Genomic DNA, 20,165 nt, shown 5'->3' on the forward strand with positions numbered 1-20,165 from the left:
GGTAGAGGGAGGGAGGGATGGGGAGAGAGGGGTAGGGATAAGAGCGATCAATGATAGAAGGGTGATGGGCAGGATTCAAGATAGATACAAATTAAGAGCCCCAATGTTTATTGAGGAGAAGTACTGTGAGTCTCTTTTTGAAGAGAGGGTAGGAGGGGTAGCAGCGAAGGTCTTTGGGTAGTGAATTCCAGATCGTAGGGGCATTGCCAGAGAAAGCACGAGATTGGGTCTTTTTACATTTCAATTTAGGAGGGGTCAAGACAAGGGAGTTTGTACTTCTCAGGGATCTAGTGCTCCCTGCTTTATGTAGTTTGCTTGAAAGGTAAGAGGGGGTGTCTTGGTGAAGAGCTTTGTGCGCAATGCAGGCTTTCTTGTATGCGGATCGACCTTCAATTGGGAGCCAGTTAAGATTTTTGAGGACAGGGGAGATGTGGTCAAATTTTCTACAGTCAGAAATAAGTCTGGCGGTTGTGTTGAGGACAGATTTAATCGGTGCCAGGTGGGCTTTGGGGGTGGCGGCTATAGTGGCGTTACCATAGTCAATTCTGGATAGGACAAGAGATTGAACAACGATTTTGAAATCATCAGCTGGAATGAAAGGTTTAATTTTTTTGAGGTGGTGCAGGGTGAAGAGAGCACTTTTCGCTGTAATTTTAATGTGGGGGATGAGAGTAAGGTTCTGATCAATGCTGATGCCAAGGGATTTGATAGAATTGGAGGTGGATAGGGAGCAATTAAGAGAATTGATGTCTTTAATCCAGAGTTGGATGGGGAGGGAATTGTGTTTGGGGGTGAAAAGGATGATTTCGTTTTTTTTAGGATTAAGTTTGAGATGATTAAGATGGAACCAGGCTTGAACTCTCAACAGAGTGTCATTGAGGTGAAGGATGTCATTGTGGGATATAATCTTGTAGTGCAGTTGGGTATCGTCTGCATAGAGGTGGTAACTGATTTTGGCTTGTTTTAGAATGAGAGTGAGGAGTTCCATAAAGAGGTTGAAAAGGGTTGGATAGAGGATAGACGCTTGGGGGACCCCGAGAGTGACAGGTTGGGGTTTGGATAGGCAATGACTGAGCTTGATTTGCTGTGATCTATTCTGGAGGAAGGAGGTGAACCATTTGAGTACAATGCCTTCAAAACCAAAGCGATCTTTAAGGGTGTTCAGCAAGGTGGGATGGTGTGCCGTATCAAACGCCGCCGAGAGATCCAGGAGGATTAGCAGTGAGGATTCGCCTTTGTCAAGAGAGCGATGAATGTCATCAGTAATATTGAGCATCGCTGTTTCTGTGCTGCATCTCTTTCTGAAACCCAGATTGAAAAATGTCGAGTAGATTGAAGGAGGAGATATGATTATCTAACTAGGACAGAACACATTTTTCAAGGGCTTTAGAGAGTAAGGGAAGGTTGGAGATAGGGCGCAGATTGTTCAGATCATTCGGGTCGACAGTGGGGTTTTTAAGAATGGGGGATATTTGACCTAGCTGAAGGGAGGCAGGAACGCAACCGGAGGAGAGTGAGGAGTTGTTGATATCGACCAAATAGGGGCAATGTTATATTTGAGTTCTTGAACTAAATGGCCGGGGAGGGGGTCATTGGAATGGGAGGACAGTTTGAGTTTGGAGATGATGTTGATGATAGTGGTTTCAGAAATTGGATTAAATATGCTCCATGAAGCCTTGTTTTTAGGAAGGGAATTCGTCGAGGATGAAGCAGGCTGGGTGCTAGTAGGGAGGGCTTGGGCGGGGTCGAGGTGCGGGAGGGAGGAGGAAATAAGAGAATTGGCACTGCTAGGGAGGGAGAGTTGGAGGGGCAGCGGTAGTCGGGTGGGAGGAGGGGGCGGAGGAAGAAGGTTAGTTAGGAATATTCTGGATGGTGAATTGGGTGGAGGGTGGATGGAGAGAGAGAGGAGGGGAAGAGAAGGATAGTTCAATGGTGTTGACTTTATTCGAGAAGAAACTGGCAATTTCTTCGCATCTTTCCACAGAGGCTGCTAGTTTTGGAGGGCCAGAGGAAGTTTGTTTTTTAACAATGTTAAACAGTTCTCTGGGACTGTTCCTGGCCTGGTCAAGTTGAGACCGGAGGAAGGTGGCTTTTTCATTGAAGATATGCTTTTTGTAATGGGGTCTGGGGAATCAGGAGATAAAGGCAATTTAGGGGAAGCAACGGGGGAGTCAGGTGGGACAGAAGTTGTGGGGGGTGAAAGGGGGAAAAATACAATGGAGGGCTGTGAGACATTCAAAGGTTGGGAGAAAGTGTGAGGTTGGGCGACATGCAGGGACTGGGAGTAAATAGGGGATCGGGGGATCGAGGTGTCATAGCAGGTTATGATGTTAAGGGAGTTAAGAGGTGATTGAGGGTAGTCTGCTTGCTTGGGGGAGGGGGAGAGTGCGATGGAGGGAGGGGATAAAGGTGGAAGGAGAATTGGGGGATCATTAATAGTAACATTGATAGGGACGGGGGAAGTCAGGTGTTTTTGGAAAAGGGCGAAGACGTTGTGTGTAAGAGAGCGGGAGGGCGTATCAAGGGGAAAAGAAAAGGGGGCAGGAGAAACGATGGGAGGGGAAGGAGCTGTAAGTTGGGTGGGGACCAAGAGGGGAGCCAAGGGGGCCGGGACAGATTGAGAGAGAGTTTGTGATAGAGAGCTGAAGTGGTGTTCAAAGATGAGTAGGTGATTTTCAGAAGCTTGGATAAGAATGTTTCCAGATTTAAAGATGGAGATCTCGATTTCACACAGAAAGGAAGGGGAGGGAGTTGTGGAGAGTTTCAGACCGTATGGGATATTGCGGGAATTAGTGATAGGGAGGTCGCGGAGAAAAAGGCTTTTCCATTTAGAAGTGCGTTTGGTGTAGAAGATGAAGTTAGTGATGATGGAGGAGTTAAGGGTATTGTGGTAGTCCGCAAATAAGGTTTCTGGGTGGAGACAGAGAAGTTTGTGCTTGAGGTTTTTTTTGCTGTGTTTGGATAGATGATATTGGTAAAGGATAGACCAGGAGTTAGGGCCGGTTTTAGAAATGGGTGAGGCTGAGGCGGCGTGGGGAAGCGAGAGAGGAGGCATGAGTAGGAGTATAGGGAGAGGAAGTAGGAGCAGATAAGTTAGACCAAATAAATAACAGCACAGGGTACTGAAATGTGGGAATGGGGGGGGAGTATGATGAAGTAAGATCAAGGCAGGCTAAAACAATAAGGTGAGGTTAGCTCGGAGCGGGATCAGACAGTTAGAGGCGTGGGTGCAGCCAGATAGCGGGACACAAGTGTGGAGGGGCAGAGTGTACCGAAAAATACATAAAAACATAATCTAAATAATGAACGACCCAAAGGGAGTCCGGTAATGCTTCTTCAATTTAGATATTAACCGTGAGAGAAGAGGGTGACACTGAGCAGCGTATGAAAGTGGAGTATACAAAACAGTCTGAACAAGGGCAACCATAAGGAGTAGGGGGAGGGGCTAGGAGAGGGGGGCGTGGGAATATTTATATAGCAAGAAATTAAGTATATAGGGCAACTACATTGGGAGCACTTGCACTGCAGCACGGATTGGTCGTGGCGCAGTGCCCTGAGCAGCGGACCAGCAAAACATCTGAGGCTCATCAGCAAAAAGTGGAAGGGAGACTCACGCCAAGGTGCCAGGTCTAACAACAGCCATCCAATCCTTGTTGCCCCATCCAGGCCCATACTATCCATTAAAGTTTCCCTATTAAAACATGTCTCCTCTGTGGTCCATATCCTGTGCCATAGGAGGACAGGTTGAATCTTTATAATATCTTCAATATAAGTCAATCCTAATTCCTTGTGGCATACAAAGGAGGAGGTACTATTTGGAACCATCAATAGGAATTTTAAAAACATATTTTCAGCAACCTGGATTGAGCCCACATCTGTGTATCCCCATATGCCTGCACCGTATGTAGCAACGCTAACGCATTTCACCTTATAAATTTCCATTAACTCCACAGCAGGCTGTCTCCCAAGTCTCCTGCTAAAGTTGGAGAGAGCTGCCAAAGTCTTGATATAAAGCAGTCTCCTTGTTCTTACGGCTTGCACCCAAGACCTCATGCAATCAAACAGTATCCCCAGGTAAGAGAAAGTCTTTGTGATATCAATCCGCGTATGATCGATAAAAATAGACTTCCTCTTAAAACATCCTGGCCCACAATTCATTACGTATGTTTTTGAGGCATTTATAATAAGACCCCTATCTAACATCTGGGTTTCGAAACTGGAGACCACCTTTTGCAAACCCAGTGGAGTACGCGCCATTAATACAGCGTCGTCCGCGTATAATAATGCGTGTATAGGTCGTTTACCAGCCTGGGGCAAATCTCTACAATCTCCAACTAAAACTTTTTCGATGCTGTTTATGTACAGGGTAAAAAGGAAGGGTGCGAGAACACACCCTTGCCTGACGCCTCGTTTGACTTTAAAGTGACTTGTGCATTCACCTCTTGTCCCAAACCTAACCCGCGACCTAGCCCCTAAATAGAATTCTCTAATATAGGAAATTAAAAAAGGGTCAATACCCATTGCTCCTAAAGTAACCCACAGTTTTGTTGTTTACACAATCAAAGGCCGTTGATAAATTAACAAAGGCCAAATATAGGGGCCCCTTTTTTGCCTTGATATATTTATTTAAAAGAATATTCAAATTTAAGCCCTGTTCTACGGTACCTAATTTTTTTTCGGAAACCAAACTGTAGGTCACTGATCACTGAGTTTTCCTCCGCCCAATCTTGTAGCCTATTTAATATGATTTGTCCTATAATTTTTACGGTCGAATCTAATAATGATATAGGACGGTAACAAGCCAGATCATTTCTATCTCCTTTTTAGGTCTCGCCTGGAATTAGCATCCGAAGGATGCGTCCAGGCTGGAGACTTAATGTTGCCTGTCTAGGGGGAATGAGGGACAAAAGGGTGTACACAGACAGACAGACACTCGCTCACACACACCCCCTCCCCCCCCACAGTCACACACACACGCATACACACAGACTCCAAGACACATACACACACGCACGCACACTCACACACATACACATACACAGCCCCCCGCCGCCGCACGCGTGCGCACACACACACGCCCCCCGCCCTCGCAGCTCAGCAACAAGGTGAAGCCCCACTCACCGGCTTCCTTGGTGCGGCGGCTCTCCTCTCATCGGCAGCTGCAGGGCCCGGCAGCAGGACTCTTCCTCCCTCCTTCGGCACCGGGGCGCAGGGTGGGCTCCTGCCTGCTCCGGTGCTCAAAACAGCCGCGGCTCTTCCGTGGGAGGCGGGGTAGGCTCCCGCCCTCCTACTTCCTGTTTCCGGTTGTCGCGCCCGGCCTGCCTGACTTCCTGGTCGCAGGCCGGCGGCGGTACGTGTGCCCGTGCTTAATGCTTGTTGGGGACTGGCAGCGGCAGGTCGGAAACTGAGCTGCAGCAGGGTTCTTGTGTGTGCAGAGCTTTGTTTCAGTGGCGCCCGAGCCTCGACTAAACTTGTGATCGAGGCGCCTGATCGCAGAAGTCCGGGTTTGTCTGCTGTGGATGTCAAGCTTCACCATGCTGACTGCTAGGAGAGCCCTGCTGCTGCTGTGCCTGGCTTGTGCTGCCGCTCCGATTCGAGGTAAGAGCCAGCCTTTTGTTGTGGGCTAACATGTGGCCGGATCGCAGTACATCCGGGAGCCAGATGCGAGTGCCTGCTGGATCCTGTAAGACATAGAAAAAAGACCGATATAGGGACACAGGCGCGGGCTATTCCTGGGCGGAATCCTGGAGCTGATGCAATTCGTTTTAATGTTCTTGTTCTCAGAGCAGCCTGCAATGAAGGGCTTTTGCTGCGTCCTGGGCTCGCAGGGGGCACTGGGATAACCATCGGATGCTGCCCGCATCCCTGGCGCCGCCTTTTCACCTTTATTACATGGCCTTGCTTACATAGTAGCAGTAGCATTCACCCTTCTTATATATGGACCTCAACTCTACTAAACTGTTTCACGTCGCTTGAGGCACAGTGACACTCATGTTATCGACTTCAGGAAGATAAGAGGTCGAGTCAGTCTTGTCCGCGTTTGGAGATTTGATCATAAAAACAGATCCCTGACGAATTACACAACCCACCAGAATATCTTGCTGGCTTGAAAATGGACACAGGCTCTCTAGGCCACCCGTGGCGGCACCTTGCGCAGACCCCACATTCTACACTTTGTGGCAAACATGACATTAAAGTCGTTGTCCGTCGCCTAAGGACTGGCAGAGGACTGCTGCCTGAGGAGGGACATGCCGCTCATATGTACGAAACATCCCTTTCCACGGCACCCCTACCTCCTTAACTGCATCACCCCTAAACTACAGAGCAGAACCGTCCCGAACCGCTTACATCAAACGCCCCCCTCACATCACACGCCCTCCCATCACACGCCCCCCTCCCCTACGAGGCCACCGCACCTCACCCAGCCATGTGCGCGGACCAGCCTCTGGGCGCGGAGTGGACATGAGGTGGCCAGTTCTGAAGCCCTGACGGACGTGCCCCAGCTTACTACAGATATGATTTCTCATGCGATAAACACGTGACTGGCGACTCTCTCCAGCGGTGTCTGTGTCACTGTCATTACATATTTACTACTGTTATTCGGCTTCAAGTTTTGTTTTATGCTCTCCTTTCCCCAACTCCTCGTTTTTTCCTCCCTTATTTCCCAATGTAATATGTAACATTATAAACAGCTTTAGTTCTTTCAACATAGTTCAGTCGTCTTGTAGATTTCTTTATGCATCTGTTGTCTTTGTAACTCATTTTTATGAGACTGTATTCTTAATAAAGCTTCTTAGACCCTTCTTTTATGTCTAATGTATGTGAGTCGCTTCTCCAGCTTACGAATGTCATATCCATTCAACCCTCTGCATGTGTTCTCATCAGTGCTTTACAACGTACAGCGTGGATTCTTCCGTATACATTTCCGTATTTTCTGCACAGAGAGCCTGAAATTCTATAGCATAAACAAACATCCATGGTCACGTATGGGCTGTCTACATGCACCCACAAGCTTTCTACAGAGTTGAACTTCACCACTGAAGTCAAAAATCTTTTTTTTCTGATTTACCTCAGAGCTTTATTCTTGTGGAAACGAGCCTTTCAGACCTGAACACATGAAAACATACAACCACCACCCCACCTTTTCACCCCACACATCTTCTCACCCCACCCCACCTCCTCACCCCCACTCTGCCTCCTCACCCCCACTCTGCCACCTCACCCCCACTCTGCCACCTCACCCCCACTCTGCCACCTCATCCCACACAGTACAAAGTACAAGTAGAGGTAAAATACTGCAATAAATGGAGGACACTCAAACACAAGAACACACTGGGAAGGCAGTGATAGCTCCCCCCCAACATCGGTAAAACGGGCACTGTAGGGATGCAGACACCCTCACAGCTCCGGACCCTTTTATCAGGGCTGTCACCCACAGAATCAAGGTACCAGCAAGTACATACCCACTGCTGCTTCGGGGGTTGGAAAACACGGTTACTGCCTCGCCTCGATCAGATGTAACAACTACTTTACTAATGCAAAGAGCCAGCCTATAGGCAGTGTGAGTTCACCCTGCTACTGCACACGTTTAACCCCAGGAATCCTGGTGATGGGTAAAAACCAGTGTGTGAAAAAAAAAGAATAAACGCCGAGGCGTAATACATATCAGCAGCTGCACCTGAGTGTAATATAATGTTTATTTACATTGTTGGCGATCGGGGCGGAGCACCATGACCCACTTGTGGCTTCACATTCGCAAGATATGGCATCTCCTCACACTCAACAATGATAATAGAGCATTACAATCTACGGACAGTATATGCATCTTGTCCCTTGTCATTGGGTGCAAAGTTAGAACTCCTTAGACTGACGTGGTTCTGTGAGACCTTTTCTCAGACCCCAGAATCAGCCAGATGTTACTGCATCTGTTCTCACGTTGGTTTCTGCCCTTTACCAGCAAGCTGCTGTCTGAAGACATTATGTGGTTATCCCCGGGGCCACTGTGATGCTTGTCTGCGACCTAGACGTTTTCTCATCAGTGCCGGGTAGAACGTTAGCCCCCCCCCGTCTTACATTATCCTAATGTTGATTAAAATGGTTAGTTTTAGTTATAATGTATTCTCATTAGCCAACCACTGTGGTACGTTTTAAATCCTGAAATATACTGCCAATAAGCATGAATGACGTGATTACTACACTTTATAATCCCCATTGTGTTATGTAGCATTTTCTATAGACTGATTTACACACTTTTGGTTCATTGTCTCTGTATAACATCTGATGTAAAGTGCTCCGACTCCCTGCACTGGTATGACTAGCGCTATAAAAATATATATATATAAGTATATGCTACTTACCCTTAGGCCAGGAGTTGGTAACTGCACTGTTGTCCTAGGTGTGCAGAGCTTCATATTTTTCTCTGTCCCTGCTCAGTGTGCAGTGTGGCGCCAGGGGCGATTGGCTCTCCTTCCACACCCTACAGTGTTCCTCCTGGGCTGTGTATACGTATTTTGCTGTTTAGTGCATGTGTTGGGTGGTTGCACAATAGTGTAGAGATTAAATTATTGGCATTGTAAATGACAATGCCATTTATTTATCTGTTTTCAAAACCAACACATAAATACACATTTTGTCATTTACAATGCCAATAGCTCAAACTTTTCAAAAGGTGAAACCATTGCATTGTAAATGCTTGTTAGGTCTCGCTGGTACTCCATTCGAAGGATGCGTCCAGCTGGAGACTTTTAGTTGCCTGTCTCGGGGGAATGAGGGACAAAAGGGTGTTACGAGCTTTTCTACCAGATTTCGGTGCGCGAACGCGCACGTTCTGTCCCGCGCCGTGCACATGCGCGTGCATATACACAGACAGACAGACACTCGCTCACACACACCCCCTCCCCCCCCTCCCCCCCCACAGTCACACACACACGCATACACACAGACTCCAAGACACATACACACACGCACGCACGCTCACACACAGACACAGCCCCCCGCCGCCGCACGCGCGCGCACACAGACATGCCCCCCGCCCTCACAGCTCAGCAACAAGGCGAAGCCCCACTCACCGGCTTCCTTGGTGCGGCGGCTCTCCTCTCATCGGCAGCTGCAGGGCCCGGCAGCAGGACTCTTCCTCCCTCCTTCGGCACCGGGGCGCAGGGTAGGCTCCTGCCTGCTCCGGTGCTCAAAACAGCCGCGGCTCTTCCGTGGGAGGCGGGGTAGGCTCCCGCCCTCCTACTTCCTGTTTCCGGTTGTCGCGCCCGGCCTGCCTGACTTCCTGGTCGCAGGCCAGCGGCGATGTTCGGTTTGTACCGGGCTGCGGCGGTGATGCGGGGGGACACACGAGTGGTAGGCTCCCTCCAGAATTTAATTACTTAAGGCACCTTGGCGGCCGCAAATTATGGGGCAGTGGCGCTTTTGCTCGCACGTGATGGCCCGGCCACACACTGCTCAGTGCTGTAGGCCATTATAATCAGGCCGCCACAGCATTCATTCTTCAGTTAGAATTTCCGAGCCGGCAGAGGGAATAAGTGCAGTGGACGGGTTAATGGAAAGCCAAAACTGACCGGCGTCACTGTCGGTTTACAGCGACGGCTGCCAGGACTCCGTGAGGACAGCAGCAGCAGCCTGGACAGAAGTCTGCCGTAGGGGTAGCTCACTCGTGGCATGAGCACCCAGCAGCCCAATTGCAGTGCGAGTCACCGACGTGCCAATCACGCTTCTGGGTGAAAACCATCAAGTAGACAGTAGTTTCAGCCACTTACCACCCTGTTTGTCGGTGTTAACCACCAGTGTCACACACTTCGCAGATTGGCCTCAGATAGACAGAATGACGCCAGGCGGCATGTTTGTTTTTCATTTCAGCGCCGCCATCCGCAGTCTTTGTGCCATCTGACCCGACCCTTACAGTGTTGTGGGGAGGGTCATAGTGGAGGGTATTGGTTTGCAGCCTGCTGGGCCCATGCCTTCCTAAGCCCCCACAGATTTACCTCAAATTGTTGTAAAAAAATGCTTCACAACTCTTGCCCTCCGATCACATATTGTTTCAGGAACAGGGGCACAGCGTTTGTTTATTCTCCCGATCCCGGGCCTTTTTCGGTTAGCAGACAGTACAAGCGTTTAAGTGTGACCTTGACCAGCCCAAGCTGTCAACAGCCCCAGTCGAGGCTTGTGACATATGTACTGTAGAACCTGGGAGACAATACAACCCAGCGTGAGGATGTGGCCAGCCAGCAGCAACAATTTGGTTGGGAGCAATGATAAATGTGCAGCGTGCTCACTGGCAGATGGCAGCTACGCTTTTCAGAGATCGCAGAACTGCTGTCATTAATTTAGGTAATGGGTATCAATTGTGAAACTGAATTGAAATACCAAACTAGTGTAACATTTTTTTACAACAAAATGTATTTCTAACTTAAAGATCAAAAGGGTATATACAGGCCGACACTGAGATAAGACAGCTGTTATTTGGTATAGATTACCAGCTGAATTTTATTAGATGCTACTAATAGATTTTACAGGAAGGTATGGTATGGTATGGTTGGAAAGGGTCAGGGCAACTTCACAAATCACGTCAGGTGTGAGTGGTGTATTTAATCCAGGTACCACACTGCACTTACTAAAAAAATGTTTTTTCCTTTTGTACCATACATTTTCTTAAACCACTGCTCTTTATAAGGTATCACTAAAGGTGTTGCACAGGATATGTGAAAATCACTTATACCGGTCTTGAAAACATAGAAATGTTACTCGTGTGTACTAAAAACTTGGCAGCTATGTTTGGGCCGCGCTGGTGATAGTCGGGTGACACTAGTCAGTGGGGACGGAGATAGTGTCACTCACAGTCCTTGAAATGTCACTCATAATTACACGGAAATTATGAATATGTCACACATAGCAATCTGAAACCTTGGCAGCTATGGCGCTAGGCAGGTGAATACAGCGCTCCCAAGCGCTATAAAACTTGTCGCTTCAGAGCCCCCACATCCTAAAAATCTCACCGCACACTGGAAGGGAGAAGGCTCTGGGGTCATCGGTCGAAAGCACTTTTCTAGTAAAAAGATTATTCCACACAAACTGTCATCCAGAGACCCAGTACCCCTGATACTCTCCTGCAGCAGTCTCACCACAGTGAGACTCGTGTGAAACCAATGACGTGTCAGAGGGAGAATGACACCAAAGGATGAAAGGCAGAGGCTGCCCAGCAGAGATGTGAACCTATAATCTGCAGAGAAACACACACACACACACACACACATACATACATACATACACACATACATACACACACATACATACACACACACATACATACATACAAACACACACAAACAAACGCAAACACATAAACACATGCACACACACATACATATATGCACACGCACGCATGCACACAAAGTCACTGAAAAAAAGGACAAATTAACACTAGGTATCAATTACATTAAACAATGTTCCATGTGTAGCGCTTAACACAAAAACGAATGAATAGCCCCTGACAACTATCCAACACTGCCAGCTCTTTCCTGTATACCCGAGCATATTGTATAATGCTATTAAAACAGAATTTTTTTTAGTTCGATCCTAAGCAGCGCATGTGCTGCTCTTCCAAGCACGCTGTATTCAGGTATGGACTTGCTAAGATAAGCTTGCAGTTTTGTCCTATCGCTGAAGGTTGGTAGGTTGGGGAAGAAGTGTCTGGGGCGTCCTTTAAACAAGCATTTGCAATGCAATCGATCTCACTTTTGCGAAAGTTTAAGCTATTAGCATTGTAAATGACAATGCCTTTTATTTATGTTTTAAAAGCAAAAACATAAATAAAAGGCATTGCCATTTACAATGCCAATAGCTCTAACTTTAATAATGCGAGACCTATTGCATTGCAAATGCTTGTTTATATATTGGTACGAGAATGGACTCGTACCATGTTGTAATGAGACCAGTTGAGATTGAAGCATTAATTACTTGAGTAATTAGGGGACCCCATAAAACGATGTTAGTTTTGAAAACATCAGCAGGGACGCCATCTTATACAATAGTCATAGTCCCAGATAAAAACATCAGAATCAAAGATAAAATGACATTCTGACTCAGTGAAGTGGGAAAGATGTCAATTTAAAGCACTTTATGTTATAAAGTCTCTACAATTGAGGCCAGCATTCTTTGTGCCTGACTTGAGATATCCCACCATGCTTGTCCTTAAATTCAGGAAAACCAGAATAGGAGGCTGCTCTCTGTGATGATGGCAAATCCCAACCTTGAGACAATTGTAAGTCTACGATTAGATCTAAGGAGATGGTGTGCCAAGGATACAGGGGAGTGGGTACTGGCCGTAAAAGCCCTTGTGTGTGTGTCCGATTTTCCCCATGCACAAATCTTGCACCCTAAAACGTATTGACTTATGTCTCGAGTCATGTGAGGCCACCTGATCTTTCGTTTGCGTAAGTCTTCAGTCTTTTGTACACCTTTATGTCCAGCCAGAGGATCGTCATGACACTCATACATCGCTCTGTTACAAAGGTCTTCAGTGGGTAAAAACAGTGTTTGGTCTTGGTAAGGCAACCCATCTCGAACCATTCGTCTGGGGTCTTCAGCGACCCAGTCTTCGATTTCCATTTCATTCATAGAGCATTGAATTTACTTGTGAAATGTTTCCTATGATTTTGTCTTGAGGTATGATCAGCTGATTGTCAATATTCTTCTTTTGGTTATCTGTATCCAACCTGGATAATGCGTCTGCTTTACCATTCTTTGAACCCGGTCTGTAGGTTAAAACGAAGTCATAGTCTGAAAAGTAAAGCGACCAATGAAGTTGGCGAGGGGTAAGGGTCCGAACAGATCTCAGGAACTTCAAATTCTGGTAGCCGGTACATACTGTCACTGTGTGTTTTGCACCCATCAAATAGTGCCTCCAGTCCTTAAAAGCATCCTTGATGGCTAGAAGTACTTTTTCCGTGATGGTGTAGTTACATTCTGCTGGCTTCAACTTATGAGAGCGGTAAGCTACCGGATGCAATTGTCCTGTTTGCTTATGCCTCTGAGAAAGTATTCCTCCGATGATAAACTCTGAAGCATCTGTCTCAAGATAAAAAGGTTCAGTATGATCTGCATGAAGCAATACCAGTGCAGTGGTGAAACTTTTTTTAAGCGAATCAAAAGCTTCCTCCGCTTCTTCTGACCATTTGAAAGTTACTCCCTTCTTCAATAATCGAGTCAACGGTAGAATCTTCTGGGAGATATCCTGTATAAATCTTCTATAGAGGTTTGTAAACCTGATGAAGCTCTGAACCTCCTTGATGGTTTAAGGGGACTTCCATTTGGTTACTGCTTTCACCTTCTATTCATCCATAGTAATCCCAGAGGATGACAATTCAAATCCCAAAAATTCCGGAGTCAGTGTTGAATATACATTTCTCTATCTTAGCATACAGAGAATTTTCTCGTAAGCGTTGGAGCACAGCTCGTACTTGCACGTGATGCTCTTCGTCTGTGTTTGAGTAGATTAGAATACCGTCTATGTAGACAATTGCACATGTGTCTATAAAATCACCTAATACATTGTTGATGAAGTAGTGGAAGGCTGCTGGAGCATTGCACAAGCCATATGGTATCACAAGGTATTCATAGAGTCTGTACTGGGTCCTGAAGGCCGTCTTCCACTCATCACCTTCCCGAAGTTTGACCAAGTAGTAGGCTCCACGCAAATCTAATTTGGTGTAAATCTTGGTTATGTTAGGTTAGGTTAGGCTGATTTGTAAAGCGCAACAGCAGCCCCAGCAAAGGGGAGTCCCGGCGCTAAGAGCAATAAAAAGCCACTGACAGCAAAGAGTCCATCAAAACGAGCAAAAAGAAAGACCAGAGAAACTACCACACCTAGAGGGATGGGAAAAGATGAGTTTTCAGGGCCTTCCGGAATGTCAGGTAGTTGTCCATACTCCGGATGTAAACAGGAAGAGCGTTCCACAGCTTAGCTGCTAGGATGCTAAAAGAGCGTCCACCGGCGCAAGCCATCCTAACCCGGGGAACAGCTGCAAGGTGTTGACCTGCTGAACGAAGGTGATGGGGGGGTGTAGGCGGAGTGCAGGTCAGCCAGAATGCCAGGAGCCGGGGAGTTCAGGACACTAAACGCAAAACAGAGAGATTTAGACTCCACCCGTTTTGCCACTGGCAGCCAGTGGAGCTGACGAATGGCAGTGGAGGTGGAGCACCGGCGAGGCAGGCCTAGAAGAATTCTAGCAGCCACATTTTGGACTCTCTGTAGAGTCACAATCTCCATCTTATTGCCCCCAAATATAGCAAGCTGGCATAGTCCAGTCTTGACAGCACGGATGCCTGGACAATCATCTGTCGGATGGAGGGGTCGGAAAGAGAACAGCAGGGGTTTAAGCCCTTGCAGGATGCCAAAGCAACTCAAGGCCGAGTCCACCCAGACCCCAAGGTTCTTTACCACCTGTTTAGGGTTGGGTGCAGGGCCCAAGGTGGTGGGCCACCACTGTTCACTCCACAGCTCCCGGTCTTTCCCGACGAGCAAGACCTCAGACTTGCTGGCGTTGAGCTGGAGACAGTTGGCCGTCATCCACCCTGCGACGTCCGCTAAACCACTCCGGAATTTTGCAGCGTCATTCAAACAGTCATCGGAGAGGGTGACAATTAGTTGTGTGTCATCGGCATGTGACACTACAGTCAACCCTCTCTTCTTGGCTACCTCAGCTAGGGGCTGAACATACAGGTTGAAAAGCGTTGGACTCAACGCCGAGCCCTGCGGCACTCCCTGTTTGATAGGATTGGATCTGGAGGTGAAGGGAGGGGCCTATACCTGAAAGGACCTCTCCAAAAGAAAGGAGATAAACCAGTCCAGGGTGGATCAAAATCTGGTGAGAGACCGTATCAAATGCGGCACTAAGATCTAATAGGATTAGTGCCGAAGTGCGTCCCACATCCAGTGCTGCTCTTAGTTGTTCGGTCGCAGCTAGGAGGGCAGACTCTCTGCTCAGACCCAGGCGAAACCTGCATTGGGAGGAGTCCAGTATGTTATTGTCCTCCAAGTAGCCTGACAAGATAGAGTTGATATATGCTTCGGAGATCTTAGTCGACCAAGGAAGTAGGGAAATAGGGCGAACGTTTTCTGGTTTGGCTGGGTCAAGGGTGGGCTTCTTTAATAGTGGCATTACCCTGGCCTGGTTCCATGACCTGGGAACCTCGGCCATTGACAAAGACATGTTTTTGACTTGGCTCAGAAGTGTTAGTAGCACAGGGAGCAGTCTTATCAACTGGTCAGGCTTCATAGGGTCAGCCGGGGAGCCAGATTCAATCTAACATCAAAGTACACGTAGCACACCCCCAGAGATTGGCGGGAAAGTGGTCAGTGTGTGAGTAGCAGGGGGTGCAACCCCAGGGTCGGGCCCTTGATGACCTGAGGGAATGTTTTATAGATGTTATCCACCTTATTTATGAAGAAGGCGGGGAGGTCCTCACAATGTTTGTCGTACTTGAGGGCGGACATCACCGATGCCCCAGCATTTTTAAGGTTTTTAAGAATAGAGAAAATCCTTTTGGAAGGGTTGTGACTGTTTTTGACGTCCTCAGCAAAATGTGCTGCCCTTGCCTTCTGGACGGCCCTATGATAGTTCTTAATGGCTGACTGATAGCAGGTCTCCAGTAAGGGATCAAAATTTCGCCTCCACGCCTTCTCCATTCGTTTGCATGCTTTACGCATATTGGAAAGGTTGGTGTTGTACCATGGGTTCTTTTTAATACTCCTACATCTGGATTGTTTGGCAGGGATCAAATCATCCAGAGGATGTCGTAGCCAGTCTAGCAGTGCTTCACTGGCGGCATCTGGATCTTCCGGCCAGCTGGGCACACTCCACGATAGGATGGAATTAAGGTGATCAAAGTTTAGCTTGTGCCAAGGGCGCCAGAGCAAGAACTTCTGGGATGATTTTCGAGAGGGCATGACCCCAGACAGTGACTTAGGGATCAGATAGTGATCAGACCAACATATCGGGATAGGGTTTGAGACAGAGAAGCATAGGAGGTTGGAGAAGACAAGGTCAAGAAGATGTCCAGCAGAATGGGTGGGGCCGTATACGAGATGGTGTAGCTGGCAGGCCACTAGGTCAGCTAAGAAGTTAGCTGCTTCTAGGTCGTGGGCTTGTCAAGATGCAGGTTTAAGTCACCAATGACAGAAAAGCTGGCATATCTCACAACCAGCGAGCCTACTGTGTCAACCAGTGCAGCCCTACATTCCTTCGAGGGTGCTGGGGGGCGATACACTAATAGGCCAGACATGGTATAGTTGGTGTTAAAAGAGATTTCAAACTGACCACATTCACAGCCTATTACAGTTTCCTTGACAAATGTGCAGGTATAGCATGATTTAAACACAACTGCCACACCGCCGCCTCTGGTCTACCGGTTGAGGGTAGTGATGTTATTGCCCGGGGGCAGTGCCAGCCCTGGTTCTTCCACCATGTCAGGAGACAACCATGTCTCTGTCAGAAAAAGAGCATTGGGAATTTCGTCACATAATAGGTCATACACATCTAGATAGTCTTTAACTAAAGACCGGCAATTGAGACTAAGCAGTTTGATGTCCCGGCCGTGATCAGATGGATAGGTAGGAGGAAAAGACGTGGGCATCCATGAGTTGAAGCCACAGCTTCTGCAGCAGAATGGACCCATGGGGAGACTGCAGAGGAAAGGACAGCAGGTTACTAGTTGGCTTGATGGATATAAGTTCCTCTCAAGAGTAGGAAAGCATTTTCCACCCAAAACCGGTAGCATGGCTGGCATCTGGTGATGTCCAGGCGTGGACGGGGGCAGACGGGCTTCCCATTTGGCGCACCAACGATGGGCCAACGGCACGCCCGCCACAAACGTCCATGGTCTGCTCATGCCTAAATGCCGGTAAAGGGAGCAGTTCCACCTCCTTCATCCCCAGAAATGCGTCATAAGAAGGGTGATGATGCTGAGTAAAGTGACCGCCCTCCACAACAATCAGCAAATGCCGCGGTGGACCGGAGCGGGGAGAGTGAAAGTGCAGAACAGTCAGATAAGGAAATGGAAGTCAATTAGATGTAAAAGAAAGCAAATCTAAAAAATGCCCCACATATCCAATGCAATTTTGAAAAGAATAACGCGATTTGTTGGCTTCTTTTACTTGGTCTAGAAGTACGGAAATGAGAGGTAACGGGTATCGATTTGTTGTAGTCATCCTGTTTTTGGCTCAAGTCAATATAACTCCTAAGATCTCCTCCCTTCTTGGGCACGAAGAAGAGAGGAGAAGAAACCGGGGACTTTGATGGTCTGATAAATCCGTTCTCCAGGTGTTTCTTTATGTATTCTTTTAAATGCAGATTTTCCTTTTCAGTCAAGGCATAAATGCGACTGCAAGGCAAATTTGCCCCAGGTTCCAGATCAATCTTGCCGTCCTAGGACCTGTGAGGTGGTAACGTCTCAGCCATGACTTTGTCAAATACGTCAGCAAAATATTGATACTCTTCAGGGATTTCAGTTGTCTGGATGACACACACTGACGCTCCATTCTCGCAAAGCTGAGCGACGGTGCTAGATTCTGATCAGTCTTTTCTTTCCTTGAAGCAATGTCTCCTACAATATTCGGAATTTAGCTGGACAGTTCTGGCCTCCCAATTGATTGACAGGTTGTGTTCTTTTAGCCATGGAAGCCCCAAAATAAGTTGAAACTGTGGGGCATCAATTAAATTGAACTGTAAAATTTCACTATGGCCTTCATTGGTTATCATTTATATGTTTTCTGTATGATTTGTGATTGGTCCTGAGGTCAAGTTGGTTCCATTGACCGCTCTCACAACTTCACTTCTTTCTGTTATGTTCTGCCTGGGCACGATCCCCTGTATGCAGGCGGGCGGGCGGCGGCTCCATTCCTAGGTTAACGGCCGACTTCCGATCCGAGAGTTAGCGGTCTGCGTACCGGATGCAGTCGTGTCTCCGAGCGCTTCCGGGGGAAACCTTAAAGAACCATGGTTTCCGTCTGGTCTGCGCTTCGAATTCCGGAACCTAAGAACCAGCGACAGCCAAGGAGCAGGTATCTTAGCCGTCCCGCGTTTTACTCTGCCTTGGGTAACCGCGGCTTGACGTTTCCGTGCGTATGACCTTTCCAGCACAGAGAACGCTACTTTTTACCGGCTCTTCCTTCACGCCGTGTTTTATTGCCTGTTTTCCTCGCAACGCGCTGGTACCGCTTTATTTCCTTTACCCCACACCGCGCTGGAGCGCATTACATTGCTGTTATTACCTTGCTGATTTTTCCTTTACCCCACACCGCGCTGGAGCGCATTACCTTGCTGTTATTACTTTGCTGATTTTTCCTTTGCCTCACACCGCGCTGGAGCGCATTACCGTGTTGTTTTTTCCCTGCTGTTTTTTCCTGTGCCTCACACCACGCCGGAGCGCCTTTCATTGCTGATTTGATTTGATTCGCGCTGGGAGCGCATTGTTGGTTCCAGCCACTGTACTCTGGAGCACTTGGTTTGGTTACGTAGTTTTCACTGCGCTGTTGCGCGTTTGCTAATTTTGCCTTACGCGCTGGATGCGCCAACTCTAATTTGCCCCTACCTCACGCAGGAACGCTGATACTCTGTTTCTCCTGATGACTTCCTCTACAGGTACATTTCCATTCTTTGCATATGCATGCAGGGGGTAGCGATAAGGGAGGAGTGTTTGTGTGTTCAGGACTATCTGCTAATAAGGGCTGTTCTTTTCCTTATACAGTCACCAGTACGCCCAGTGGGTTCCCCAAACAAAGGGAGGTTCCTTATCAGGCCATCAAGATCTTCTCAGCGTCCTCTTGCTTCCTTCCCCGTACCCATCATCATTCTAACCTGTGTAGAGTCAGTTTGGGGGTAAGGTGGGTCCGGTGATGGTGGCTCATGTCGTCTCCGCAAGAATACACGTCACAGGTAAGACTTGTGAGGTCCCTGACACTTTCTTTCTTGATGGCTTATAGACCAATCTGTGCAGCAAATTTTAAGTCACAGAACTTACTGGTTGCACCAGAATCTACCATCACTGTGACATTCTTCAAAACCACGTTTCGAAATTTCAATGTCATGGTCATAATTAGGTGAGGAGTCGATACTTGCAAGGTGTTAGCCAACTGATGTTTTATTGGAGTTGTACCTTCGTTTGCATCCACCACTCCAACTCTGCTTACTGGTGGTGCTGCAAGTTTTCCCTTCATAGGAGGCTTAGGTCTCTTCAGGCAAGCCTTCACAAAATGCCCACTGTTTCCACAATACAAACATAGTTTATTTTGTCTTCAGGTTTCCTTTTCCTCCTTGGACAAAGTACCTCGAACAACTCGAATTTGCATTGGTTCAACTCCGGGAGGGCTTTCAGTAGATCAAGTAATTTCAGACTTAATTCGATTGAAATGTGGTAGGCTAGTTCGAAATTCTCTCTATTGTTTTCCTTTTCGTTCACTTTGTCGAAAGTCTACCTCTAAAACAAATCAATTAAAGCAGAGATCTCTGTAGGATGATTCAGAATTTGTGCCAACACATCTTTCAATTCTTCTCTTAGCCCTCTGTAAAAAAATCTGTTGCTCTTTTGTTCTCTGGGCAATCTGTCTCGACTACAAACTTGTTGAATTGGGCCAGGCAAGTGACCAGGTCACGATTCCCTTGCTTTAACTCTAGTAGCTCATTATCTGTGGCCTGTGACGCTTGTCTCCTGCCGAAAATCCGAAGGAATTCTTTTTTGAAGCCTTCAAAATCGTATACAATTGGGTCTTCCTTGGTCACTAATGGCATGGACCACGAGGCAGCATCACCACTGAGGTGAGATAGAATTAATGCAACACGAGATTGAGCATCGGCGAAAATCGTTGGCGGCACATAAAATAGAGGGAGCATTGAGTTAAGAAAATTTGAGTCTTTTGGGGTCACCATTAAATCACTCTGGATTCTTTTGGAGGGGCCAAACGGATTACTGGGGATAAAGAATGAATGACTTGTGTGGGAGTGAACGATAATGAACCTTGAGTTTCAAAGATTGGAGTCTTTAAACTTGTCCCTGAAATTGGTGCTTCCAATCTACTGGCTAACTCTGCCGTTTCTTTCCTAGAGTTGACCATTTCTTGTCTAAGAATGTTGTTCTCTTCTCGAACAGCTTCACAGGTCCTAGTC

General features: G+C 47.4%; 2 protein-coding genes across 2 annotated transcripts in view; one reads left to right on the forward strand and one right to left on the reverse strand.

Moving 5' to 3' along the window:
* LOC144772199 (uncharacterized) overlaps window positions 1-20,165 on the reverse strand; it is a 501,761-nt gene that overhangs the window by 124,452 nt on the left and 357,144 nt on the right. The gene's annotated exons all lie outside the window — the stretch shown is intronic.
* The window catches only part of LOC144772200 (uncharacterized), a 486,273-nt gene that overhangs the window by 77,295 nt on the left and 388,813 nt on the right, over window positions 1-20,165 (forward strand).

The sequence above is a fragment of the Lissotriton helveticus genome, chromosome 8 (genome assembly GCF_964261635.1).
Source record: "Lissotriton helveticus chromosome 8, aLisHel1.1, whole genome shotgun sequence".
NCBI lineage: Eukaryota > Metazoa > Chordata > Amphibia > Caudata > Salamandridae > Lissotriton > Lissotriton helveticus.